The sequence below is a fragment of the Cyprinus carpio genome, chromosome A5 (assembly GCF_018340385.1).
Source record: "Cyprinus carpio isolate SPL01 chromosome A5, ASM1834038v1, whole genome shotgun sequence".
Taxonomy (NCBI): domain Eukaryota; kingdom Metazoa; phylum Chordata; class Actinopteri; order Cypriniformes; family Cyprinidae; genus Cyprinus; species Cyprinus carpio.
Genome location: NC_056576.1, coordinates 31,069,794 through 31,097,416, shown reverse-complemented (window position 1 = coordinate 31,097,416; position 27,623 = coordinate 31,069,794). Strand labels below are relative to the sequence as shown.

General features: G+C 38.9%; 1 pseudogene; it reads left to right on the top strand.

Moving 5' to 3' along the window:
• The first annotated feature begins 1,933 nt into the window (after window positions 1–1,933).
• LOC122145181 lies at window positions 1,934–27,274 on the top strand (annotated as a pseudogene).
• The last annotated feature ends 349 nt before the right edge of the window (window positions 27,275–27,623 follow it).

Below are 27,623 nucleotides of genomic sequence, written 5' to 3'. Positions count from 1 at the left end.
TAATGTTGTTATTATATTGGCAGGGATTTTTTTTTAATTAATCACGTTTTTGTGTTTCATAGAAAAAAGAAAGCCCTACAGGTTTTTGAACGACATAAGGTTGAGTCAATAATGATAGGATTATTTTGTGGACCTTTCTGACCTCCAAGACCTGTATGAGCCTCACAGCAATCTTCTTGTCTCCACACTTAAGCAAACAATAATCATATTTTCCCAATGATATTAACTATCAGAGGCTTGCTATGTGGGTTCTGACTGTCATATCCTTTGCAGGTCTGGGAGGGCAGCAAATACATCTCCTTTGAAGAGAGACATGGCACAATGACTGCTTCAATCTGCAAGAAGTGTTTGTGTGTCCCTGGTGGGCCGCGGCTTTCCTGACGGCAGAGAGATGACATCCTGTGTCCTGACTGTGGCAAAGACATCTTCATCAACAGCACAGCCTGCAAATTCCTACAAATTTTGATTCGTTTATTACATAGCTTCTATTCTTAGAGTTTAATAGCAAAGCTTTCAATCCAAGGTAATCAGATTTGTCTAAAAGTGTTCTCTTTAGATAATTAGCTTTTCAATGGGGCCCTTTGCATTCCAAGGCCTATAATTGATTAATAATAGTGTGTCATGATTTTGTGGTCGTTAGCCAAACCAACAAGAAATATATGCAGTGATGAAAATATTTTTTATTTTAGATATAGAGACATAACGCACAAGGAAATGTTACATTTTAGTTTTACTTGCCTGTTTTTACACCTTTTTTTGACTAACATTTGCTTGTTGACAGCCGTCCAATCAATATATATCATTTATAGCCTGTGTGAAGAATTTGCTGGAGCTCATAGATAAACTTTTGAAAAGACATTCATGTAAGACTCAGTATCTGCTTACAGGAGATTGCCTATTATAACCAATGACACTCACATCCAATGCAGTTGTCGTCTAAAATGTCTCCGCTGTTCTTTCTCACCTTTCAGGTGAAGCCCAAACCAGAGCCCAAAGGTCTGATTCATCATGCATCCTGTCTATGTAGTGTTATTAAAACAATGGAGGGTTCATGTATAATCAAATCTCACTGGGGGTTGAATTTGGAAATATGGGAAATATTTCATAGATGGAATTTATTAGTTATATTAGTTTAAATGTTTATTTCACAGTCCCTGGTAAAACCTTGCTAGTATTGATGCCTATTCTGTCCCTATTCCATGAATAATGAGATCTACTCTGGCAGTCTATTACAAAGAAGATATAATATATGAAAATTATTAGGATATGTTTTCCACCCTTATCAAGGAATTACCAAAGTAATTATTGTTATTATTTTACATTGGTGGTCTTCAAACGTTGGAGTCACGCGGTAAACTAGGTTACTGGAGAAGAAAAGTGGCTTATAACCTCCCCTCTTTGTGGGTAAAATTTTAACTTAAATGATCAATCTGTTGTAAATGCAAAAAAAATGATGCCCGATTCGCTCAAATCACATTTAAACTTAACGTTACCATCTAGTTGTAGTCCGTATTTTAGACGACTTTTTATAATATCAAAAACAAAACGAAAACACACAAAAATAACTGACACCAGAACTCCACGTTTGATGTTCGTATGTTCATTGTTTAGTATTTTGTAAATAAATGTGAATCGAAAACCGAAATTTAAATAATAATATATATTGAAAATCCCTTATGGAGCCCATCACTTGAAAGTGCGGATGTTTTCCTTAAAAGGACTACCCTTACAAACATTCAAATGAAACTCCATAAATTAAGAATAATTTACGAACTTATTTCAAATAAATTGTTTCTCGGTTGTAACGACATTTAAGGCTACAACTAAAGTTAGTATGGCACACCTTTCGTATTCGGTTCCACGTTTAATTAGCATGAACGCTTTTCAAATACAAAAAAGCCAGCCCAGAGCGCCTCCCTCTCACGTGTCCAGGATGTATTTCGTCGGAGAAAACAGGAAGCGTTACCGCAGGGAGAGCGAGGGAGGTGGAGTGGAGGTTTCTTGAATGAAACTGGCAGGCCGTGAAAACGCTGCCATCTCTCAAAGCAGGACCGCACTGGCCACGGCTGGGGTACGATATGCGCTCGACTATATTTAACATCATCTGCGCTCCCTGCATGCCGCGCCACACACACATACACACACGACCGGACACGTAGGCTGTGTGTTAAACTCTAGCGAACTGTCTACCAGCACAGCTTTAATGGCACAATAGGCGCCTATTCGGAAAAACCCAAAAGGAATGTTTTTAGAATGGTGCTTCTCTCACTAGGTGTTTGAAACCCAGCCATAGCCGCCCATGATTACCCGTAATCAAATCACTTCTGTTTGTCGTTCATATACAATGCTTCACATCGGGCTGGTGTGGATGTGAACTCTGGTGTGCTGGTGTCTTAAAATAGGAAAGACCCGGAATTAAGTGTTGATTTTCTCTGATATGGTTTTTGCTAGCGTAGTCTTTGCTGGTTTGACAGAAATGTATCTCGCATACATCTTTGTAATTACTACAAAAGAAATACTCGTTTGCGTTTTTGTAGAGGAAACGGGACCATGCAGGTCCTGTTAATGAACCTGGTGTGTAATACAAACCAAACCCACAGGGTTGATAGGCACCTGTTTTTGTTCTTGAATGTTCAGAGCTGTTGCATTTATTGCTTTAGAAATAGTGCTAAGTTACACCAGTAAGTGACGCTAATAAGCCCATTTGCATTTTCTGTTTAGATAGGATTGATTCATATTTGTTGTCAGTCCATTGTCTAAACTGAAGGTTTTGTTGTTTTTGTTTTCTCCCTTCTAGCCACATCTTGGCACAATCAGACAAATCCTTTGGTTTAGACTTGCACTCACCTGACAACCACGTAATCTAGTATTCATATAAGCAATATTATAAAGACAGCTTATATAATAACAAAAGTTTATTAACTCTTTGACTTTGTCTTTTGTTTCTCTCATCTCGGTGGAGATGTGGGTGGCATCATGATTGGGAAAGCTTTCTTGAGCTGGTTTCCCGCCGGAGTTTGCGGAGCAAGTGGTGATGGGTGAAAAGGTTCGGACTAAACATTGAGTCATAGAGTGCTCGCGGCAAACACCTTGTACCCTTGGCACCAATGACTGCTTCATTCACCACTTCCTACTAGCAGGAGCACACTAACAGCCCAAAGGTAAGCTGGCCTATAATGTCCAGAACCCCTTCCACAAATAACCTGGGGCTGTAAGAAGCCAGTGGTCTGAGCTGAAGGCTGCCTCTCGTTGGAGCGTCTAATTGTCCTCTGTGACTCAAACAATTACTGTTGTGGTGACATGGTTTCCTCTGGAGCCTGTGGGCCCACCTGGGGGCACAAAGCTCAAAAGGTGTGACTTGCGTCTGTATCAATGAGAATCCATTGACCGGGGGGAAACGCCCCCTCTTCTGTGGTGGAAATGGCAGTTGGTTTTGGCAACGCAGACGGGCCGTCCCAGATCTGTACGGTCCATTCGGACAGATTGCAGATGTTAAAGAGAAGTGACCAGCACCAGAGCAGCCCTGTTCCCTGAGCCTGTGACGGATTACAATATCTGTCCTAGCGCTGCGCTGTCCAACGCAGTCATATGATCTCAACACTACAGCACTGGAGCCTCTCAGGACCTGTTCCCTTATGGACCCTGTGAAGAAAAAGGGAAACCCATTGTGAAGAGGATTGGCCGGGAAGAGTTTTGCTCCTGGCTGGTCCAGGTCGCGGCTTGGTGAGTTAAATTAACAAAAATGGCATTGATAAGTAATGTACATCAACGACCTTTCTATGTCAACATTTGTAATATATAGCGTCACACCACATAGGCTTTTCTCCCTGTTCCTTATTGAACACATTATTAGTCATCAATGATCCTTTAGAGATCTTCCACTGGAAGGTTTCAGTCAGATACGGGTGACTAGCAATATTTAGATAGTTGTCATAACTGTTATAACTTTTATTGTGTTAGGTCAGGAGATATTAATATAATGTAAAAATATAATGCTTGGATATAAATATCAAACAGTTCATTCTGCAAAAATAAATAGGACTAAACCAACAGATTCTGCTCGTTCAGTGGAGTGTGCAGCAGAGATAACTTTTGTTGGATGCGAAAATTAAGTTTAATGATCCTTATCAAGATAATCTTTTACAAATAAACAACTTTTATTTTTAAACCTAAAAAGAATCAGCTCTGAAGTAAACAGCTACATGTAAGCTACTGTATAAACGAACAACACCATGGCTCACATGACACTAACGTCACCACCATTTAGCTTCCGAAGTACTCTAAACTCTATTTTAAGAAAAAGAAAAAAAAAATTCCTGGATTGTTTGAGTTGGAATTGTTTGCAGGCGGGTGGTGATTAGGGAGTAGCATGAGGTTACCCCTGGTTTTGCATGATGTTAAAATGTCCCCATTTAGTCACTTATAATAAGCAACTGTGGCTTTTTCAAGGCAATACTGATGAAGTTAAGTTTGAAGAATAAAACATGGAAAATATCTTGCTGCTTATATGTTTAACCACAGACCTTTATTCTCAGGGCTTTTAAAACCAAAACCCACTTAAAAACCCCATTGACATCTTCAGAAAAATGGAAACCTTATATGTGAAGTTGGTATGTGGCTTACAAAATTTATGCCACCCCTACAAGTGAAGCAGAGCCGCGGTTGCTCTTTGCTCTTTGTTTATTTATTTATAATTTTCTTATTTTTATTTTGGGGTTTTTTTTGGGCTCTGGAAGATAGTGTTTTGTGGTCTAAATTCTCACTGAGAATCCCTTTATATTCACACTAGTGCGTTTCAGAAGGAAATGCCTCGTGGGACTTCTGTATCTGAACTGTTTTCTATGGCGAATGCATCTATTATTGTTTTGTTTGTCATTTTTTTATTATAACTTTCTCTGCAATCCCACCTGAGATTGAATCTGTCTTCTCCCGCTCTGTCTGTCGTCATGGCAAATCATTTCGTTTATGAGTCCATGCATCTCTGTTACTTTATCTCTCAGGGATGTTTTGCCAAAAAACTAGCGGAGGGCATATCTCAGCGTGCTCCGTGAGTCGTGGTCAGAAGAGCGTGATTCGCGGCGACTGTGTGTTTCCCGTAGGTGGCTTGCTCTGGATGAAGGCTTTGTGACAGTTCACAGCATGTTGTACCAGGCAGCTCACACCGACACTGTCGTTTCGAGAGATGGACACCTTTACAGGATTGTGAAGGTAAGAGTACTGTCCCCAATACATTTACCATTTATTTCATCCCTACACTGTATTAATCTGTTGGGACTGGTCACATTTTATGGCACAGCGCTACTTAGTTTGGCATGTAGTCATCATGAAATATGGGCTTTTTCAGCATTCCAGATGCCACAAAAAAGATTGATTGAACAATTAGACCTGTACCCTACACTGTAGAAACATACAGGCAGGATAGGACTATTGATAGATCTGTGTTTTCAATGACATCATGCTAAATGGGGGGGTCTGCTCTGTTTTATACACACTTCACATTCACAGTCAATGCAAGTTTTTCCACACTCTCTGATTTCTTTGGAGGTGGGAATACTGATGGCTTGCTCCTCTGATGATGTATGCATAACGTCTCCAATCATTTGTTTAGCTGGGCTTCAACTCAGAGTTTCAGTGTGGACAAAATATGATGCTCTTGAGGAGTGATCATTTAAATCCTTAAAAGGTTTAAAACCAATATCTGACATTGAACATAACGCTGGCTAGATATCTTGCTTGTCGAGCAAGAAAAAGGCCAAAAGGCAACCTCATGGCATATGCACTTTATTAGAATATATCTTTACTACTGCTCTTCACAAATGTACTGTGCAAAACATGTCATTTACTGCAGTGAAAAAAAAAGAAAAACCACCAAACAATGGTTTATGAACTTGTATTAAAAAAAATTAATGCAGTGGACATGTAACAGAACAGACTCTATATATCGACCTTGTCCTTTTTTTAGAACACATTGTCAGATTACGGTAAACTACTAAATGTTGAAATCATACTGTGATTCGCCATCGTCTAAAATTATTTGCAAATTAGACTGTTATTCCTCAATTCCAGGTGTCATCGCATTTATTCAGACAACTCATTTCCAAACTGAATCAGCTCATATGATCAACTCACTTGTTGAATTGCATGTTATGAGTTAAACATGAAAAATACTAATAAAATTCTGCACCAATTAAGTTAAACAAAAAAAAAGGTTTATAATTAGGTGCTTGATCTCGATCAGTAGAGAAAATGCAAAAAAGCAAAGGCAAAAAATCCACAAGACCAAACAAAAATGCAAACTTCATGGTCATTTGAACAAAAAATTTATTCCTGAAGATTTACTAAGGCTATGTTTACACGACAACGATGTAGTCAAAAACGGAAAAGTTTTTCCCTTGCATTTTTAAAAAATTTTCATGCATACATGACAACATTTTCAAAACGATTCGCATTTACACATCCACAAAAACAGCCAAAAACGCTGTATTCCGTATGCCAGGCCAGTAGTTGGCGCTGTCACCTTGTTAGTAAACATTACCTGTTGCCGTGTGTATGTGATGTGTCTCCGCTGTTGGTTGTAATATTGGTGAAGTAAATCCACACTTTGCTGAAGAAGCTGCTTTGAGCGGACAGAGTCCTTTCCGCCGCAGGATGTAAATCACATGGTGGCAGGCTTTGTGTTTACATCAATGATGCGTAGGCGGCGATGCTGTTGTGGTCTGCAAACACTGCTCACCCCTGGTGAGTTTATGATTATTAAGTGCCGGCCATTCTATCTACCGAGGAAATATACAGCCATACTGCTCGTTGCTGTTTACATTCCTCTCTGCAACAACAGAAGTGAGGCACTGAATGAACTGTACCAGCACATCAGTGAGCAGCAGACAGCCCACCCTGATGCTTTTCTCATCTTGGCTGGAGATTTCAACCATGCAGACTTAAAGTGTGTGTTCCCAAAAATACACACCAACACATTAACTTTCCAACAAAGAGATAAAAAACATTTTTGGATTTTGTTTACACCACCCAGAAAGGAGCTTAAAGCCCTCCCCTCCCCCACGTTGGTGCCTCAGACCACATCACTGTCATGCTAATTCCTGCATACAGACCGCCTCGTTAAAGTCGACCAAACCAGTTCACAAACAGATACAAGTGTGGCCTGAAGGGGTCATCAGAGGCTCTTCAAGACTGTTTTGACACCACTGACTGGAATATGGTTAATCAGGCTGCCACATACAATAACTCCAGAGGCCCCCAAGAGTACTCAGAGACTGTCACTGCCTACACCACCAAGTCTATTGAAGATGTAACGATCACAAAGACCATCACTGTCCAGGCCAACCAGAAGCCAGGGGAGGTCTACAGACTCCTGAAGACCGCAGAACGTTGCCTTCAGAGCTGGAAATGAGGGGGGCCTGAAGACAGCTAGGGCCAACCTATCCCGCGGCATCAGAGAGGCTAAGAGACAGCTGAACGCCGCCTTCGCTCGCTTTGAGGCACAAAACAGCACCACTGCACAGAAGACTCCACCTCCTCCTGGCGACCAGGTGATGGCCGCTGTCCTGGATAAGCGTGAGGAGATCCCTTCAGCAGGATCAATGCATGCAAAGCTCGGGTCCTGACAACATTCCTGAAGCGTGTACTAAGAGACTGTTCAGTGGAACTCACTGATGTCTTCACAGACATTTTCAACATCTCTGGCTTAAGTCAGGCTGTTGTCCCCACATAACATGCTGTCCAAAGCTACCACCATCATTCCAGTCCCAAAGATGCCGTCTCCACCCTGCTTCAATGACTACTGTCCAGTTCCACTTACCCCTATTCTCATGAAGTGCTTTGAATGGCTAGTTATGAACCACATTAAGTCTGCCCTCCCCCACCTCCCTGGACCCCTTCCAGTTTGTATATCGGTCCAACTGCTCGACCGATGATGCCATTACATAGCACTCACTCCAGCACTCACACATCTAGAGAAAAGAAGACTGCGTCACGATCAGGAATGCTGTTCATAGACTTCAGTTCAGTATTCAACATAATCATCCCACAAAAGCTCATTAACAAACTGGTCTAACTGGGGCTCAACACTTCGCTGTGCAACTAGCTGTTAGACTTTCTGACTGGAAGACCTCAGGCAGTAATGCGGGTCTGAGCAGCTTAACACATCCAGCACTGTCACACTGGAACACTGGGGACCCCTGGCGGATGTGTGCTGAAGCCCCCTCCTCTTCACTCTGCTGACCCATGAACTGCACACCTTCACACAGCTCCAACCTCCTTCATTAATCAATTTGCGGATGACAGACGACTGTGGTAGGGTCTCATTAGCAACAGAGATGAACACAAACTACAGGAGGCGAGGTGAGCTGCCTTGGCCGGGTGGTGCAGTGACAACAATATCTCTCTCTCTGAATGTGAGGAAGATGAAAGGAGATTGTTGTTGACTTCAGTAGAGTGCACACTCAGCATGCTCTTCTGACCATCAATGGTGCAACTGTGGAGAGAGTGAGCAGCACCAAGTTACTGGGTGTACACATAACAGAACCACCCCTCCACCAACAACAACACCACAACACTCCAAAAAAAAACACAAAAAATACACCCCCCCCAAAAAAATAAGAACCACAACACCCCCCCTTCTACATATACACAATCAACATCGAGAGCATCCTGACTAGCTGCATCACTGTGTGGTATGGCGCCTACAACGCGTCCTGCTGGAAGACCCTTCAACGCATAGTGAGAGCAGCTGAGAAGATCGTTGGTGTCTCCCTCCAGGACATTTATGGAACCTGTCTCACCTCAAAAGCCCTCTGCTGCGCCCAGGTGATCCCACTCACCCGTCAGACACACAGCTTCATTCATCAGCTGTCAGGAAGCTGAACTCCCTCCCGAGCCTTGCCCCCCTCCCCTCTTTTTCCCCAGGCACCACTGCACTCTGAACCTCAGCCCCCCTCCCCACAGCTCCCATTAACACACTGGGACCTGCACCTGTCACTTTGTACAGCATTGGTCTGCTCACTACCTCATTCAGCAGTTAACTGACCTCATTCAACTACCTCTTCTGTCAGTTTAAATAAAGAACTGCTCTCTGAGATTTTTGACACTTTAACCAGACTGAATAACAAGCTCTTTTTGCACTACAGTCAGTATATCTGCACTGTTTACTTCACTGGTTTGGCACTAATCTGCCAGGTGCCTTGTGCTGCTTTACCTTATCTTTCATTTTACATGACCCTATTTGTATATTTGTATAGTTGGTACTTTATATTTTTATTATCTATATTTAATGTTCTACTATTTACTGTTATCTGTATGCACCAAGGGTCTGAAATGCTAATTTCAGTTCTCTGTATGAATGTACTGTACATGTGGAAGAATTGACAATAGAGGCAGACTTGGCAACGAACGTGTAAACTCTTGAGCAGCAACAACGGTACCATGTACTCCATACATTGTTGTGTATGTTTTGTTAGCGCGCGCTAAAATCGACATGTACTATGCATGTCTAGATACCAAACACGTACTACGCACGTGCATGATGTCACCGTTTTCGAAGATTCCCGTATTGGGTGTTTACACAACTACGGTGGCGTTTTCTAAAACTTGCACTTTGAAACCCATTTTCAAAAATATCCGTTTTCGGTTCCCAAAACGCTGTTGTCATATAAAAGAACAGTTAAAACGCATAGGTTTCCCGTTTTAGGCTGAAAACATTGTTGTGTAAACGGGCCCTAAGATAGCACTGAAAATAGTCCAGCAGGGACTGAAACATCTGATTTTTGTGTGTGCGCGGTCAATTTTTTTGTTTATGTACTTTAGTTTTTTGTTGTCACCCTCATGTAAATCTTCAGGAACAAATTTTTGTTCAAATGACTTTGAACTTTGCATTTCGTTTGGTGTGCGGATTTTTTGCCTATGATTTTAAAGGGCAAATTTGGAAGGGTACTAAAATATAAATCATTCTGACTGATTATTTATATGATAATATGTAGTTAAAGGGATAGTTCACCCAAAAATCAAAATTATGTCATTAATGACTCACCCTCATGTCGTTCCAAACCCGTAAGACCTCCGTTCATCTTCGGAACACAGTATGAGATATTTTAGATTTAGTCTGAGAGCTTTCTGTCCCTCCATTGAGAATGTATGTACGGTATACTGTCCACGTCCAGAAAGGTAATAAAAACATCATCAAAGTAGTCCATGTGACATCTGTTATGAGCGCGTTCACAATACTGCAGTTTAGTGATATCCGGTTCGCGAACGAATCACTCGTTGTAACCGGATCTTCTTGAACCAGTTCACCAAATCGAACTGAATCGTTTGAAACGGTTCGCATCAACAATAAGCATTAATCCACAAATTACTTAAGCTGTTAACTTTTTTAACATAGCTGACACTCCCTCTGAGTTCAAATAAACCAATATCCCGGAGTAATTCATTTACTCAAATGTGGGGGCTTGTTGTAGGGGGGGGGGGGGGGGGGGCATTCCTCTCGGTGCTCCAACAGCAACAACAGAATAAGCGGCACTAATGAACTGTACCAGAAGCAGCAATCATGAGGCAGCAGACTGCCCACCGCTGATGCTTTCTGCATCTTGGCTGGAGATTTCTTTAACTCACGTGGCAGACTTAAAGTGTGTGTTCCCAAAAATACACCAACACATTAACTTTCGGGCATACAAGAAGATAAAACATTTTGGATTTTGTTTACACAACCCACCCGAAATAGGAGCTTACAAAGGGCCGCGTCCCCCTGCCCCCCAGTTGTGCCGCTCGTACCGCACTCACTGTCATGAGCTACGTCCTCAAACAGACCCGCTCGTTAAAGTCGACCAAACGCATTCAGACAAACAGATAGCAATGTGGCCTGAAGTGTCATCAGTAGCTCTATGCAAGACGTTTTACACCACGACTGAATAATGTTAATCAGGCTGCCCTATACAATAACTCCATAGGCCTCCAAGATAGCTCAGAGAATGTCACTGCCTACATCACGAAGTGTATGATGATGTAAGCAGTCACAAAGACCATCACGTGTACCAGGCGCACCAGAAGGCCATGGATTGACAGGGGGGTCTACAGAGCTCCTGAAGTACACGGAACGTTGGGCCTTCAGAGCTGAGATGATGGGGGGTCCTGAAGACAGCTAGGCCAACCTATCCCTGGTCGTCATCAGAGAGGCTACGTAGACATGGAGGATAGCCCATCGATTCAGCAACAGCAAGACACTCGGGGAGCCTGTGTGCAGGGGATACAGACCATTAGCGGAGCTACAACCGCCCCCACCGCGACCTGTTACAAGTCACGCATCCTCCCTGCTGAACAAGCTGAATACGCCGCCTTCACGCTCAGCTTGATGTCATCAAAACAGGCACACTGCGCAAAAAGACTCCACGCTTCCCTCCTGGCGACGCAGGTGATGACGCTGTCCCTGGATAGCTGCAGGAGATGCCTTCAGGCAGATCAATGGCATGCAAAGCTCTACGGGTCCTGACAACATTCCTGGGGCAATTTACTAAGAGAACTTTCAGTGGAACTCACTTGATTGCTTCAGCAGACGATTTGCAACATCTCGCTTAGGGGTCTGGGCATATCTTATCAATGTGCTGTACTTAATGCTAAAGCATTTGTTTTCCAGAAATGTGGCTTGTAATTGAGAGTGGTGTTTTCATGTAAACACCTGTCATCCCTTTATATATCACTCAATGTTTCCTCAATGCTTTGAACTATAGGTACATCAGCTAAAACATTCAAGTTATGCAGTGCTCAAAGTTCTGATAATAATCAGATAACGAATGTCTTTTGTGTCCACTTCATAAGAACCTCTAAATTCTATATTTCTGATGCCCTCTCTCAGGTAAGGTGGTCTTAGCCTCTTCAAAGCGGTCTCTATACTGGTTCCTCTCCCCTCTGGGCGTCAGATCCAGGAGCTTTTATAGGCCCTTAGTCGAGGCCCTGGCTCTTACGGTACGGCACTGAGAAACATTCCCAAAGAGAAAAAATATCAGGTTTTGCCAAACTGTTCTGGCCTAACTTCCAGGGTCAATACAAAAAGTGTTTTTCCTCTCAAGTGGGGAAATTATTTTTAATTGACACTTTTCTCTTTATATGTTGTAGATATTACTTTTTTTTTTTTTCTTTTTTTTTAAAGAATTCTCCCAACAAGCAGGATTTATCCAATTTGGCCAGCTTCCAGTTTTTTAGAAGCAAAAAAACTGTTTAGGTGGGGAGGTGTCATTTTTGTCATGGCTGTAGTAGCCTGGTGAGTACAGCTTAGACCTAGATACTTCAGAGGATGGCCCCGGCGGAGTTCAGTGCTTCTTTGCTAGTGCTGCCCATCCCTCTGTGCACACCTGACCCCTGTGCTGCTGTATGCTGAGAAATGGATAGAGGCAGAGAAATGCTTATCCTGGCACCGAAAGGCAGACCGAATGGCCACGACATAAATATCAGTGGATCTACCATGTTGAATTCTGCATGTATTTTAAGCTTCTACATCTATCATACAGCGAGAACTAATAATCTATTTAAATCACTAATTGCTTATACTACCATAATATTCCACCCGATGGCATGGAGAAGGTGCATCTAGAATGATTTACTATAGAAAAACATGGCCTTCAATAAAACTTTGGATAGGAGTTGGGCAAATGGACAGTTTCCACTTACATATATAAGTATTGGTACACACTCATTTTTGTAAAATATTTTTCAGTTTTCAATTTATTTTAGTATTTTTATTACTTTTTGTCAGTTTTATGACTACAATTTTTATTACAAAAATTTTGGGGTTAATTACTCAAAAATGAAAATTCTTTCATTAATTACCCATGTGGTTTCGAACCAGTAAGCCCTTTGTTTCATCTTCAGAACACAAATTAAAATATTTTTGATGGAATCTGAGGAGCTTTCTGAATAGATGCTTGTATCGCAACTGACAGACAAAAGGTAAGTAGGACATCATTAAAATAGTCCATGTGACATCAGTGGTTCAATCGTAGTGTTATGAAACTCACGAGAATACTTTGTTACAAAAAAAAAAAAAAAAAAACTATACAAAAAAATCTCCTCTCTTTTGTTAAAAAAATACGAATCACTCTCACAAGAGTACAACTATTCGTGCATGTGATGCTTTTGACACAGGAGCCGACATACTGATGTAATAAAGCGATCCATTCTCTCTTGGTTAAGCTTTTGCTTGTAAACAATTCTCATTACGTTGATTACATTCAAAACTGAATAAAAACAAAACTCATTAAGAAGAATTACATTACAAATTATGTTATTGTTTTCTTTGCACACAAAAATAATTCTCGTAGCTTTGTAAAATTACATTTGAACCCCTGATCTTTTGCGCACCAAAAGAAATAATTCTAAGAAGCTTTGTAAGAATACATTTGAACCCCTGATGTCACATGGGCTATTCCTGCGATAATCACTCTTTCGTTTCCTAGTATGATCGGGTAAGGATCATTGATCTCTATGGAGGGTCAGAGAAGCTCTTAGATTCCATCAAAATATCTTGTGTTTGTGTTCAGAAGATGAAGCGAAGGTCTTACTGAGTTTAGTTTAGCGATAGGAATTAGTAATTAATGACAGGTGATTTTTCATTTTGGGTGAAAATATCCCTTTAAATATTTCAATTAATATTTGTTTTATTTCAGCTTTGTTTCAATTTATGGAAATTATTATTAGTTGTTTTAGTTTTAATTAACAATGAAAACACTTTGAATTATCTTAATGAATCTTAATTTAATATGCCAGATTTTTATTTTTTTATTTATTTTTTACATTCTTAATTAAATGGCAATAATAAAAGTTTCATTTTAATATATTTGTAAAAACCATAAAACAGCAAAATAAATGCAATAAAATAATAGTTTAGTAATAATAATACACTCTAATTTATATCAGACCCTTTTTTTTAATAAATTTGTAGCTTTTTATGATGCCTTTGCAGGAAAGGACAGTTGGATGTGCGGGAGCTGATCTCTCTTTATCCACACTGCATGCTTCCCGCTCTCTTCCTCTTTCCGCAGCGTTGCCATCCACCGCTTCATGAATTTGCTGAGCTTGAACCACCTGGCCTTAAAGGAGACCAGGAGAAAGTACAGGCGCTTCAAACATTCCTCATTAGCTACCTGCCGCGAGGTCGCGTAGCACCGACAAGTGCTAATGGTTTCCGTGAAGATGTAGATACTGCACTGCTGAAGCTCTATGCAGGGACCGACCGCGAGAGTCTCCGCCGACTTGCTGGCTTCCGATAATGCCTGTGTCCTGGCGGACAGTGCTCTCCCTGGCTGGAGAGAAGCATCTGAAGTGGAGTGCCTAAGCTTTTATTTTTTCCTTTGAGTAGCTATTGATCAGAAGATTCCATCCAGTTTTGACAGTTTATTTTTGCAAGAAAACTAAAGATGATGTTCCAAAGATGATGTTTGCGACACCTTTGCTGAGCATCACATTTTGTAGTATTTTGGTTGGTGTTTCATAAACCATCATGATGGATTAATCATCCATGCCGCACTGTCCTTTTTATTCACTACAGTTACTATGGCAGCACATGAATTAAAGCCTTAATAAATGTCCAGTGTTTTGACAATGAATTTAAATAACTTTTGCTACCACAATTCTTAATGTGGTGTGATTTGACTTATGTAAATATAGTTTATTTTTCTATGTAAACTGTTCCACAAATTATTTGCTCTTGGGCTTCTGTATCACTACAATGCTCAAGATTCTGCTGCTTTACAGGTGAGATCTGATTGCTGATGTGCTGTTTGATTGTTGTGGTGACAGCTTAGCCTGCAGTTGTTGCATTTTGCGATCTCATGGAGGGTCAGAGAGGGTCTCAGATTCCATCAAAAATATCTTAATTTGTGTTTTGAAGATGAGCGAAGGTCTTGGTTTGGAACCACATGTGAGGGTGAGTAATTAATGATAGAATTTTCATTTTGGGTGAACTAACCCTTCAAAAGAATATTCTAGGATAAAGGGATAGTTCACCCAAAAAAATAAAATTTTGTCATTAATAATTACTCTGTCATCATCTCAGTTTCAAGAGCCTATTCAGACCTTCGTTTCATCTTGAAAAAACACTATCTTTAGAACACACACATGGTGATGAATCCGAGAGCTTTCTGACTCTGCATGAGACAGCATAAAAGCTACTTTCGCGTTCAAGGGCCCCAGGTAGTAGGGACATTTGTTAAAAATAGTCCGCGAGAGACATCAGTGGTTCAGCCGCAGGTTTTATGAAGCTAAGAGAGAATACTTTTTTTTTGTGTGCAAAGAAATATTACTTCGTCCAAGCGTTTTTCTTCTCTGTAATCCAGTCTCCATGGCGCCTCTCCAGTTTTATAGATGTCTAAAGAGCATGTTTTGGTCCTGTTCTGGTATAGATGTGGGTAAGGGTGTCAATGGTGATCTTCCAGGACTCATAGCGACCAGATCTGTTTTGAATAATTTGTGGATTTTCTTAGTTTTTGCTCCAACCTTGATGATGTATGGCTGACTTCCCAGACTGGGCGCACTACAGAAGGATCAGAAGTTTAGGCTTTTTATATTATCGTTTACCCTGGGAATAGTCATTTAGGGATGTCATTGAATAAGCTCTTTATCTTTTTATTAAATACAGGTTGGTGTGCAGATCTTCACCAAAGCGGTTTACCTCGGAGGAGGCAGGCCCGCCAGTTAAGAGCCAGATGGCGTGATCCGCGTGTTTGCAGAAGCACAGTCAAGCCCTACTGCTCTACCTGGAACACACCTTGTTCTAGAGAAGAGGACTCCAGGTAAATCATCACTGTTCCAAAGCATTTTTTAAATGCTTTAGTCCAGTGCTTTTACCATTGCTAAAGGGATTTCCCTACGCTTTCAGTGTTCTGTCTCTGTTGTTACAGAAGAGAAGTGATGCACACACATCTAGCTTGTGCTGTATGCAGACAGAGTGCTGGGCCTGGTCTCCAAGACCATCAGCCACTGATGACCCAGCTGTCTACTGCCACGCCAGAAACTACAACAGTTACTGAGAAGAGTCTAATCTGTACAGGGGTCCGGGTTACTGCTAGGTAGAGTACCCAGTACCTGTGTGCCTGTGTCTGTTTTCCAATAGACATATTAAGGTTTTTTATTTTAATGTCAGACACACTGACCATTTTGGTTACAGTATAATTAATTGTCTCCATAAGAACATCAACAGCTGAGTTGAGCAGATCTCTAGTGGTGTTTGAGTTCGCAGATATGGCTCATTGCATTTTTGGACTGTTCATACAGCAATAATGGCTTTTCTGTCCAGGTGTTGTAGTAATGTTTTTTAAGCTAGAATATGTAACTTCTGACCATCTAGAGCAGGGTTTCCCAAATGGGTGTTCATTAGGTGATAGAAAACCTGCTAAATTGAATGTAATATTAAAATAAGTCAGTTTACAGTGATTTCAGTGCAGAATGCTTTGGTTTACAGTGTGGTCTCCCCCTTTGTAAAAATTGCATTCTGGAGGGCATCAAATAGACAGGGGCTTGAGCCTCTTTAAAGCAGAGGTTTACAGTATTACACTGGATTTCTGTAGAATTTTCCATCAAAATAGCACATCAAAGATAAGACAAATATTTTACTATTGTAATATTGCACTTTAAAAAAATGCTCCATAATTTGTTTTTGTTGTTGTTTCTTTTTACAGTACAATACTATATTGATACTAGGGCTGGAAATATCATCAGAATATCTGATTATTTGAATATTCGCTTGGTGGGGTTGGCATTCAACTTTCAATTTTGAGATTGTGTGGTTTAGCATCACTAGTGCAGTGTCCTTCTTTTGAGCATATAAGCCCTGCCTGCTTGAGGCGCCAAGGTTCTTCTGTAGTTTATTAATTTTGAATATGCCCCCAGTCCATATTTCACCAAATTCGCTACACTGCATTCCCTTGGGTCCCAAGAAAGGCAACACATCCGGCCATGCGTGAAGTCAACTGGATGAATGGTTCTACATAAAGAAATGCAAACAGACAGACAGACACACAGAGATTCCTGCCTTTATAAGAGACTCTCTCCAAAACTTCGAATCTTCCAAAAAACTTCAATATTCAGTGTTGATTACTACCGCTCTCTCAAGCTCAAAATGGTTTTCGGGCCAGCCCTAATTGATACTAAGGCAGAAATTAATTTGTTATTAGTTTTGGCAGAAATAAATGCTATTATTAGAACTATAATTTTATAAAAAAAAAAAAATTTAAAGTGATATATAACAATATCTTATCTTATTTGTTTTGTTTTGTTTTGTCCAAGTTGTAGCCATAAGAGATTTTTTGTGAAATAACTGTAACATTTTAGTATAGGGACCAATTCTTACTATTAATTAGCTGCTTATTGTATGCTTTTCCTATTATTAACACATTGGCTGGCGGCTGCAGTGGAAAAAGTGTGCGGCAGCTTAGAGGGAACATTGCCACCAATACATTGTATGGGTCAAAATTGCCACCAATACATTGTATGGGTCAAAATGAAGATTTTTTTCTTCTATGCCAGATGATAACCCATGAAGATATTTTGAAAAATTTCCTGCAGTAAATATCAAAAACATAATTTCTTTTTGATTAGTAATATGCATTGCTAAGAACTTCATTTGGACAACTTAAAGGGTGATTTTCAACATTTAGATTTTTTGCACCCTTAGATTGCAGATTTTCAAATAGTTGTATCTCGTTTCAAATATAATCCTATCCTAACAAACCATACATCATAGCTTTAGACACAATAATACCAAACTCATAAACACAATAATACAAACAACAATACCACGTTCATTATCCAACTTCTGTCATCCCACTATTAATAAGCAGTAATTAGGAGTTTGAGGCAGAAGTCATAGTTAGTGGTTTATTCCCATAGTGAGAATTGGACCCTTAAAAAATAGTGTGACCAAAATGCACAAGTTCATCAAATTCCATTCAGATCTAAATTCCAACCGCAATACTTCTCTCACAAGCCACTTTATTAGGTACACCTGTTCAGCTACTCATTAATCCAGATCTAATCAGCTGATTACATGACAGCAACTGTGCATTGGTCATCACAACCCGCTGAAGTTCAAACTGAGCATCAAAATGGGGGGAAGAAAGGTTAACTAAGTGGCTTTTAAAAGTGAGATGGTTGTCCCGTACTAGCAAGCAAGGAGTACTCTCGATAAACTGGCTGGAAGGTGTAAGAGAGCCGTAATATGGTTTCACTTGTAGCCCACCTGAAAGTGTCACTTGCTTTGTAGGTAAAGTTCAGACCTCGAAGCTGCTGCTGCTTGAGCGAAGCTACACTACATGGGAAGTTAGAGGAACATGACAAGGCCTTGCAGCCATATCTAGTGCACCAGCTCAAAGACTCGCTGCAGCTGAGGAATACTGCTCTTGGGCCTCAAGGCCGCGATGACCAGTTCTACCGGGCCAGAACTCTTTCCATCAACTTTTGAGTGTTTACTTGGACCCGGATGTACCAGGAGGGGTGTACAAAACAGTAGCTGCTGCTGACTTGCTTAACCGAACGCTGATCGCTTTTTTGATGCAGTGCATGTAAGCAAAGATCCTCCCAGAGGAGTGGTCTCTACCTTTTACCCTCATTCTTTCTTTTATGGGCGCTTGAGGGCCAGCGCGGTATGCACGGTGCACTTCCCAGGTTGCAGTGGGCTGGCTAGAGCACAAAATCTCCAGCTTCAGTATGATAGGGGTGAGTTCTTCAATGAAGTTGTTTTTTTATGTTTTGGCTCTTTCAGTGTCAGCACAGAGTCAAGCTCACATGGTGTTCAGTCTATTCATTTAATCAAACTTGGTAAAACCAGAATCGAAATTTATTTAATGTATTTAGTCATATGGGTGTGTAAGTTGATAAAAATTCAGATATCTTGACTTTAATGACATGGCATGGTTAGTTTAGATTGAAAGAACAGCATTTATTTGAAATAGAAAACATTTATACTTTTTACGGTCACTTCTGACCAATTTAATTCATCCTTGCTGTATAAAAGTATTATTATTATTATTATTATTATTATTTTAATTTACTGACCCCAAACTTTGGATTTTTAAAAAAAAAATGTTTTTCAAACCAAAATCTTTTTAATCTTTTTTTTTTTTTTTTTTTTTTTTTTAATTGAGAATACTTACAGTAAAATGTCATTGACCCACTAACCACTGCGCATTCTGTGTTGTGTAGCTGAAGTATCGTAGGCGGCCCAATATTAGTGTCTGAAAAAGAAAGGATGCCAGCTGTGCCACAATGCAACTTTAGTGAGCCAGACTGCGCCTGCTTGCCTGGCGGAACGCCTGTCCATATCCACTGTGTCGCAAAGAAAAACCCTGAGACTTACTCAGTAGAGCGACAACAGGAAAACACCCACCACAGCAACCACACATGAAGCTGATGAGTACCATGGGGCAGTGGACACATGCTGGCGTCGCACCTGTACCGCACACACAGGGAGGAGGCTGAGTGCATAGAACAGCCGTTCAGAGCCCACGCCAGAGCACTTGGTGCGACCAGGACCTGCAAATGAGTGTGTGGATGTCTGATTACTATTTATTCCATAATCCCTGTGTGTGCACACACAACACTGACAATGAATATGAGAATATTTTAATGAACGTCAAACAAAAACTCTAAAGAAAACCTGACAATGTCTTTTTGGTCAGTTGATCTTTTTAGCATCGCTTTATGATGACTGGTCCAGTGGCTTTTTAAATTGATGGTGTCCATAATAACTATTGCTTGCAAACTGTTTGGGGATCTGGATACTCAGTGTCTTGACTGTCTGTTCTCAGAGCAGAATTATCAAAAATGAGTGTATGTGATTAAACTGGCCTCAATAGGTTTCATTAAACAAACAAAACACCAAAGTTACTTGCTCTGTTCTCAGAGAGTGACAAGTTATAGCCTTAACTGATTACATCATGATTTATTTAATATAAGGGAGCAATGCTCAAAAAAGACATTATTTTCATATTTCATTATGAGTATGGTTTGTAGTCATCATAGCTATTTTAAATCATTTAATAGAGATAAAATGGAAGCTTTTCCATGTTCATTTATAGTCTGATCTGAAAACTTCAAAGTTACATCATAGTGTTATGTAAGATTCTCCAATGAAAGTTCGATTGAGGCACAACCCAAGAAAGATATTCTTGTTTGTCTCTCTCTCCTCCATAGAAGGTTAACTTGGCTTGATATTTCCATCTGAAGTCAAGTTTAAGTGATATTTAGTCAGAGTTGTTTGCCATATCAAAACAAACCAATGGACTCTGGCTGTTTTTTGTTTTTGTGTACCTTCTAACTAAATGCTATCAATGCATAATTACATCAACTGTTTGTTTCTCATATGCATGTGTGGTGATATGGATATGAGTCCTCATATGCCTTAAGAATGCTAAGCTGTGATTTTAATGATATATATACATATATATAAATTTAACATGCTAAATTACATGTGATGTTGAGGGGACACTTACGGTAGCAAACAGCTGCTGCGGGAGAGTTTTGCCTGAGAGTGATTCATAACCTCATATCTGAATAAGTATAGGCTGTTTGAAAGTGGAGTAAGTTAAGAGTGAAAGATGGGGGGAGCACAGAATAAACACATGCGTAACATGACCTCGGTTATGACAAGGGAAAGGGTAGGATGACTGGTTGCCTTGAGGTATTTTACATAAACAGGTTTAACAGTTATACTGGTAACTAACACGTGCAAGGATTATGGTAAATTCTATTTTTCACCGTTAAATACATAAATTACTTTGGGTATCGTACACAATGCCTGCATTACTGATGCCTGTGTAGAAAGTGTACGTACTTGCTTACTGGGTCTTTTGCTTTGGTTTGTTGATGCCTTTTTTCCTGGAAAAAATATCCATTCGTCATGTGTGCAACCAAACGTTCCTCCCCTTTACTGTCTAAAAAAGAGAGACTGTAAACTTTTTTCAGCTTGAGCAGTAATAAATGGAAATCCTCTATGTTGCTGCATATCTTTATATCCACTTAAACTCTTTTATACATAAAATATACATCGATACTGGTGTGCACATACTGTATTATTAACTGTTTGTTGCTTTGTAAATCGATGCCAGTAATAGGGTGGAATGTACAGAATATAAAGACGTCCATTTTAATAAACAAAACTATGCCTACATGAATGGAACACATGGTTTGGGATGTACAGTACCTCATTCTAAAAGAAAAGAGCCAAGATCAGAGGTGGGTAGAGCACCCCAAAACTGTACTCAAGTAAAAGTACTTCTAGAAATATTTACTCAAGTAAAAGTCTGAAAAGTTACTTGAGTAAGAGTAAAAAAGTATTGGATAAAAAAAACTACTCAAGTAGTTAGTTACTAGTTATTTTGGATCATATACTGTATATCTATAGTCTATTTTTATTTAGATATATAGATACAATTTATGTAATGTATGTGTGTGTGTGTATGTATGTATGTATGTATATATATATATATATATATATATATATATATATATTATTTTATTTTTTCATCAGCCTTTATGCAAGTCTTCAGTGTCACATAATCCTTGAGAAATCATTCCAATATGTTGATTTACTATCAATGATGTTCTTTTTAGCTTTCTATTCATCAAAGAATCCTAAACAAACAGTCACAGGTAACTGAACGAATCATTCAAACTGATTCGCGAACCAATTCACTGATTTACCAACTGCTTTGATCAAGCTTTTGAACTGAACTGACTCAAAAGAATGAATCATTCGCGAATGGGCATCGCTCATTGCCAAGAGAAAATTAGACGGCGCGTTTGGAATAAACTGAAGCATTTATAACTTGTATTGCATTAAGATAAAGTAACGAGAGGAGCGTGGCCCACAGTAACAATGTAAAAGTACAGATTTTTTTCACTAAAAAATGTACTTTCACTAGTAAAAGTACCCATCTTTAAATATACTCCAAAAGTATTAGTTACCCAAAAAATGTACTCAAGTAAATGTAACTCGTTACTACCCACCTCTGGCCGAGAGCCATTTAAAAGCCATTAGATGGAGGAAGACAATGAGGATAGTGGTGAAGGCAGGGGTCTTTAAGGTCGTAGCAATGCTGACCGGAGAAGCAGATCAACAGTTTCACCTGTTTAAAGCTTTTATTTGTTTTTCGTGAAGGGTACAACCATCCATCATGTTGAAGTTGCAAGCATTGATGGCAATCACCAAAGCGCCAGTGATTCAGAAACTATATAATGGAGGACAGAAAAACACAGTACAGTTTTTAATTATGTATCCCCGGTGTAGTTGAAGTGAGGTTAAGCTTCTTGCAAATATTTTTCAAAGTGTAGGTAATATATATATATATATATATATATATATATATATATATATATATATATATATTTTTTTTTTTTTTTTGATGACAGAAGGTAAATAAAACTCGCTCTGAAAATACTGAACCGTGCAGCTACTTGTAATGTAATGCAGTCAAATCTAGTTTCAAAAGTGGTAGCCTGATACACTGATAAACAGAAGTAGCCTATAATAAAACCGTAGTACACTTTTTGTCATTTCTTATAAGCTGCAAAACAAAAACATTAGTATGTACTAAAAGGAAATAACAGTAATTTTTTTCTATAATGCCAATCCTTATATTTTACAGAAAAAAATATATTTTTACACAAAATATTTTGTATTATAATTATAGCTAATATTGCGCTACACCAGAACTTTCTGAGGTGTGAAATGTATGAAGCCGGCACTTCAGATTTATAAGATTATTAAAACATAGAACAAATACATAAAATCTAAAACCAGCTAAATTATTTGACTTCAACAACGTCAGTTGAAGAGTGAATTAATGGCTGAAAACAGTATTGTCCTTGTCCTCTTGTATGGTAGAGCTTTACAATCTAACTTATTATATTCTGGCTATTACAAAAAATAAAATAGAAATATTCATATATGAAAACAATGTTTATTGAAAGATGTTTATATATTAACGGCCGCCAACTTTTGAAAAGCTTTTATACGCTGGCCAGTTAAATCTCAGAAGAAAGATAGAATATCTCTTCCAGTTCTTTTGAATGTCCATTATGCCCATCAACTAAGAGTCTATATTTTGTGAATTTTTAACTGGATGTAGTTGACTGGAAGCAGTAGAGGCTGGTTTATGTTTGTGATCCCAGCAAGGTGGTAGGTTGTTTATATAACTTACAATAATCCCAGTGAGAGAGAGAGGGAGTTTGGCAATAAATACTCTCAGGGTTCCTGTGCTGTACTTGTTCCTTCGGCTGTTCGTAGCGCTTTTTTCCAGAGTGAATTTCTTCCTACGCTCCCCTCCTGGCCTGGTTTCTTCCTCTCCCTGAGTCCTGGGGTCAGCGGTCAGCATGAGCCAGCTGTTTGAAAGTAATCAGAGAGAAAACAGATGACAGATGAACAGCATCCCATGACATGTTCTGCCACAGAAGGCTATACACAAATTAAAAAATAACTGACACTGTTACATCAGAAACATGTCAGAATTAGATCTGTACCAATGCAGTACAGTCCTAACACTTCTTTGACAATGTTGTTAATATGACTTAAACTCACATATTACCAAGAGAAAAGAGGTTGAGGGAGGGGAAGGAGAGGGTGGCAACATTGTTTGAAGACAAAGCAATTTGGGTGGAGATGAATTGTAAACTCAAAGAGTTTGTTTCTGAATGAACATTTGCAAAAAACAATTTACTGGAGTTACTAAAATTACAACTAATTAGTAAAAATAATAACATACATCCATCCATTTTGAGCTGGATCAATACATTTTTATATAATAAACAAAAAGAAAACAAGTATCTAGAATAAAAAAAAAATAGAGAGCGCTGAGTGTTATAGGGTAATTGTTTTAATAAACAAAAAAAGAAAACAAGTCAAAGGAATCTAAAAAGAACAGTAGAGATTCATTTTTTATAATAAAAAGAAAACAAGCAATAGAATATAGGAGTAAGTAGTGCAAGCTTTAGAGTGCAAGTTTTTTTTAAATAAAAAATAAGAAATAAGAAAACAAGTAGGTAAAATAGAAATATAATTTAGACTTTTTTTTCTTCAAGATTCTATTATGGATACAAAAGTTATATATATATATATATATATATATTCAATATATATATATATATATATATATATATATATATATATATATATATATATATATATATATATATATATATATATATATATATATATGTGTATAAATTGTTAAAAAAGAAAAAAAGTGCATATTATTTGACACAAAGAACACAAATGTTTTCTTTTTCATTTTCACAAACTTTGGACAAAATTGTACTTTCTGTTTGTATTCAATATGACCTACACATAAACTCAACTTAGATTAACTACTTTATAGAAAACTGCAGATGAAATATGCATAGACATATAGCAGTATAATGCTTTAGGGCTTTTTGTCACACACCTTGCCTTATCCTTTCAACTTCTCATCAGACACAAAGCTGAGGCAGTGCCGTGGATGGCCAATCGCAGAGAGCTCCAGCCTGAGCAGAGTGACCACTGCACCCTCCACACTTGCCTTCAATGTCAAACCGGTAAGCATGCCCACAAAGTGCAGAGGAAACATCAGCTGCTCCCCTGGGAAACAGAAAGAGAGAGTGAAAGGTATATATATAGTGTAGGGAGAATTAAGAACATGTTTTCTCTCCGGCTGGACTACTCAGGCTTTCAACATCTGTATGAATGACTTGCCTCCTGCAAATCCCACTTTGAGCACTGTATCATCATATTTAGACAAAGTGATAATCCCTGCCACTGAAAGAACTCATTGAGAGGATGTGATGTAAGCGTGTGTGCTTTAGTATGTGTGTGCTGGCGGGGGCCCACAGTGCTGACACAGAGCAACACTCCCCTTCTGCTCCAATTAGGCCTGTGTGAAGTGGGGCCAGGGAGTGATAATGACAGGGCAGCCTTGGCCGGACGCTGACAGCCAAGTCTCCGGCTCACTCATCTGTGTAATTTAACTTTTCAACCACATTAGAAAAACCCAACACACTCACTGGACCACAAATGCTGGATCTGAACATTTTTGGTGTGGCTCTCATTTATGGCATACTAACTAGAGTAAAAACAAATATCCAAGCTTGATATGCTAAAAGGATCTTTCCACAAAGATGCGATGCATGACTGTGGTGCCCTCATTACACACCGGTCTTGTAGTAATGGAAAGCAGTGGAGGTAGTTCCTGCCGTTTGATTGTGATGTTCCCAGAGCCACTGTCTCTGAGGGGTGATGCTGGCTTTGGCGGTCTTCCTTCTGCCTGTGGAAGGAGGCAAAGTTCGAGTGATGTGAGAATTAAGTGAGTATGTCCAGAAGAAACACAGTTTTTAGGCAAGAAGAGGAAGACAAGATGCAAAGCTTGCAGAATAAACGTTTTTTTACCTCTCAGATCTTACTTACAGGGACATGAGAATTAAAGGAATAGCACACCCAAATATTATACTATTACTTTCTCTCATGTTGTGAGGAACAGATCAGAATTCTGATTAGGTTTGAAAATCTTTTGTCGACTGTCAAATCTGATTTGTTATATTATATTAAAAATGCAGGGTTATTATAGTTAACTAAAACTAAAAGAAACATTTTTGTTATTTGAAACAAATTTCAAATTAAAAAAAAATACTTGTATTTATTTAGTTTAATTTAGGTTAATCTGAGGTACTGAAATTTAATTTAATTAACTACAAAAAAATTACAAAAAGACTACAAAATTAAATGATTATTAAAAAAATAAACTTATCAAACTTATAAAAAAAAAACTAGTAGCATCTCTATACTTATATATCAATATATTCATACAGAATGATTATAAATGATTTTCGGCATTTGGAAAAGCTGAAATTAAAATAAGAAATATTAATAAACATGGAAACTAGAAATGAAAACTGAAAAAGTACTAAAAAAAAAAAAAAATAAAAAAAAAAAAAAACCCCTAGCTTAATCTAAATGACAAAAGCACATAACTAAAAATAAAAGCTTATTGATAATATTAATAAATACTTCTAATATATAAAAAAATGAAACAAAACAACATTAATGATTGTGAAAAATGGGGCTGAAAGACAAGAATAATATTAAAACTAAAATATTACACTTCATCCCACTTTCAATTCACAATGGTTTTTGGGATTAAGCCACAATAATATTACATTAATTGAATAATGATTTTGTCTATGTCAATAATTCATTTACAAAAGGAAATACTATTTTCACCATAACATTTTACGTTCACAAGTTTTTTCTTGGGACTCAATTTTGATAGGCGTTTCTAACTTTCCTCAGAAATCCATCATTTGGATGGCAATCATTGGAATTAAAATTTGCACAATAAATGCACGGTATTAAACATAATAAATCAGGTTCAGAATTATCATGGACCTATAGACTAAATGCAGTAGATGAAAAAGGAATTAAGCCCTTAGACTACTAGAACACAATGACAGCTTTAATCAGCCCCTATTTATTTTCTTTACCATCTGCAACGACCTGAAAGCGACTCCCTGTGCGTGTACGTTACTGCAGGGCGCGGAATCTCGTTAGTTTACAAATGCGAGATGCAGCCTCAGCATGCTGTTTGCCGGCTTCGCAACTTTCAGCTCATGAACTCCTCCTACCAGAGAGCAGATATGCGAGCCCCCATAGACAACAACTTCCTCCATCACAGCTGGTGCAATCAACCTGCATATACTACACAAAAACAAAGAGAACTACGCTTAGTTTGACCAACATACACCCATCTGGTGTTTCCAGTCCTGAATTACAACTCCTTCACATGATTCAGACAAAATGTACAGCTTCTACAATCGCTGATCAGAAATTGGTCTTCCACCAGATTACTCCTCAATTTCCTCTTTCAACAGCCACTGTGAGACCCCCTCACAGTCAGCAATACTGTGACGGAAACAAACAACAGTCAAGCTCAATCACAATCATCAATATTCAGAGCCAAAGTCAAGCATTTTTTAAAAATGTCTCCTTTACTAGATTGACTACTAATTTAATATTCTAATATTATCCTAGCCACTATACTCCAACTACACAAACATACCATTTGCTCTGTGTACAGCTGCTTTTGCTATCTTATCCTTTTCTTGCCAGGAAGTTTTGAAGCGCTACATTGTTATTTTCCCCGGTACTTTTTTTCTTCTTTCTTCTTTGGTCTCTGATATAGTGAGAGCCTATTCTAATACTCGTATGGTCCTGGTGTCTTTCTATCGCCAGAATCTTCTCATAGACGGCCTAGAATAACAGAAAAGAGAAATGGAAAAACGCTGGAAGTCAGTTTAAATAGCAAAAGCAGAATAAATGCTAACTAGACCGTGCAAGAAAAAGAATCCTCTGAGCATGCGGCTCCTGGTGATCTAATAAGCTCAATGAAAGACACAGAATGAAGGAAGAGTATTCTTCACTAGAGTATTCAAGGAATCCCTCACAAAAGAAACGGATGACAAGTTGAGCCAAAAGCAGACCATTGAAATCACACCCGACCAAAACAAGATAACAAACACGCAAACACTCTACGCTATACGGCAAGGCAGCTATCCGTCGCTCGCCCTCCTCTACTTCAGTTCTGAGCAGAAGGTCATGGACCCCCCCC